Source organism: Capsicum annuum, chromosome 4 (assembly GCF_002878395.1).
Source record: "Capsicum annuum cultivar UCD-10X-F1 chromosome 4, UCD10Xv1.1, whole genome shotgun sequence".
Lineage (NCBI taxonomy): Eukaryota > Viridiplantae > Streptophyta > Magnoliopsida > Solanales > Solanaceae > Capsicum > Capsicum annuum.
Window position 1 is genome coordinate 80,103,852 of NC_061114.1, and position 2,629 is coordinate 80,106,480.

Here is a 2,629-nt window from a genome sequence, read left to right on the forward strand (position 1 = left end):
TCCTCTAGTGCATTAGTCAAACCATAGGACATCATTAAAAACTCAAAATGACTATATTAGGTTTGAAAAGAAATCTTAGGGATTTTTGCCTCCCTAATTTTCAATTGATGATAACCCGATCGAAGGTCAATCTTACAAAATTTCTTTACACCCTGCAGCTAGTCAAACATGTCATCAATCATAGGAAGAGGTGATCTTGGGTGTATTTATACGTCTAAATTTCATTATTTATCCATATTTAGACTTGTTCTATGAGAAAAAATATGTTAATTTTGTTATGTTTGAGATATAATTGTATTCTCTAGCTAATGTAAATGATTAGTTATTATAGGGCTTGATCTTGGTACAACTTGATGTGCTTTGATGCATTAAGAAGAAGATTTGGACTATGGAAGAACTTGGAGTGACATATTGAACACAAAGACACTAAAAAAGATTCAGAAAGAATGGAGTGAAGTGGTGAAGAATAAGAATCAAATGAAACTTTCCAGTGAGGGTTGGCGATAGCTCCACATCGTGGAATCTGATCTCTATATCAAATTTCTGAAAGGGTCTGTGATAGTCCCATGTCATGGACCCTAGTGTCTGCGATGTCCTCTATGATGGGAAGAAGAGAAAAATTTGTGCCCACTATAAAAGGAAGACTTAAACACAAATTCAAGCATCTTGGTACCCGTTTAGAAAAGGAAAAAACAATTATGAGCATTCTCTTAGGATTGTTTGAACATTCATATTTTAACATTAACTTTGGTATGATTAATTACTCTTATTTGATATTGATTTCAAACATAAGTGGCTAAAAACCCTTGTTTAAGGGTTGGGGATAAGAACATGATTATATTTGGATATTCTTATTGTGGTTAACATTGATTTATCATATGAGGTATTCTTATTCTCTTGTTTCTACTATTTTAAATAATGGCCACCATTATAATAATTTTATAATCCCTTTTTGAACCAAAAAGAAAAATCATATGGAAGGATCAAAGAGTTTAAGGAGCAAGTTCGTATTCTTCTACATAACAAAAAATATAAAGTAGCCTCTAGGATAAGAATATATCTGAAAGCCTTATTTTGTTCAATTGCAGGAAGATTACTTAAATTATCTAAATGGATTATTGCATCCCCGCTCAACAATCTAGTAGTAATATCCTTTTAGGTAGAAAATTAAAGGTTTGGAAGACCATGATCGTAGTATAAACCCTGTGAATCAATAACTCAATAATCAACATGACCACAATAAAGATGGATATTTATATGATGGTGAATAGTGCCTAAATCCTGGAATTTTCTTTTGTATCATTTACAACCAAGCTTACAATGCGATTGTCATACTTTGTTATTCATTTAGTTGTTAAATTATTCATTAAATTATTTAACCTATTTTGCTACCCTAAAATATTTGAATACATTATTGTTGAAACTAAATTTAGTAAATTACAAAGTAGTCCTCCTGGGTATGATATCTAATTTTTGAGTCACTCTATCACTTATACGATCATGTACACTTATGTGTGCAATAGACTGCAAAAAGTTTTTGGAACCATAGTTGAAGACTTAAATAATTAGTAATTTTCTAAATCTTTGATTTTGATAATAAATTTAAGTGTTAACAACTAGAACTTAGCGGCTGGCTTTTGCAGAAAAAGTGAAGTATCGGACTAGGAACAATGAAAGAATTGATTAAGCATTATTTAGAACTTGAATAGATATTTCATTAAAGGTTAAGAGAAGCAACACTTTAATACCAAATTCAATAAATTCTAATGGGAAGTTAGAGAAATCCTAATCCTGAAGCTCTAATTTTTCCAGCTCTTATGGCTCCAGCTTCCTCTGCTAGAACAGAACCTAGACCCATTCGTAAAGTGGCAATACCACTTATAAACAATGCTACTAATAGTATCTGCAAGACAGATATAGGTGGTTGATTTGAATTGATAAGAATATGGTGAAACTCTTGCATTCAAGTGGGCAGTTCATAGGATTATCTCATGAGGACCCACAATAACGCATACAAAACTTTCTTGAGATCAGTCACACCTATGTTACTATTGGAGTATCTTCTAATTATGTCAGATTGACTCTCTTTCCCTTTTCCCTGCCGGGGGAAGCAAAGAGGTGGTTACATGCTGAACCACCAAACTCTATCACTTCTTAGGAGGATTTGGCTTAGAAATTCCTTATTGAATTCTTTCTATCTAGGAAGACATCACATTTAAGAAATGAGATTCTGAGTTTTAGGTAGAAAGATGGAAAGAATATTTACCAAGCTTGGTAAATATTCAAGTATATGCTCAAAAATTACCCTTATCATTATTAGACTAATGATGTATTGGTACACACTTTTATTGAGGGTCTTGAGACAAACATTAAGATTCTCTAAGATTCAACAGTAGGTGGGCAAGCTTTAGAGAAGACATATGATGAGTTTTACACACTGCTAAATTGAATTTCCTCAGGGAATCCTAAGTGGAATGCTAATGCAAGAAGTGCTCCAAATAAGGTTGTAGGTATGCTGGAAGTTGGTCAGTTTATGAATATATCAACCCAGATTGTTGCATTACTAAATGAACTAACTACACAGCTCAGTATCATGAATTTTGTGGTTACACAATCCACACAAGAAGTA

At 32.6% G+C, this 2,629-nt stretch overlaps 1 non-coding gene across 1 annotated transcript; it reads right to left on the bottom strand.

Moving 5' to 3' along the window:
- Positions 1-2,212: 2,212 nt before the first annotated feature.
- On the bottom strand, positions 2,213-2,319 carry LOC124898281. The gene has a single exon (XR_007055256.1). It is a non-coding gene; the product is annotated as a small nucleolar RNA R71 (small nucleolar RNA).
- Between the last annotated feature and the right edge of the window lie 310 nt (positions 2,320-2,629).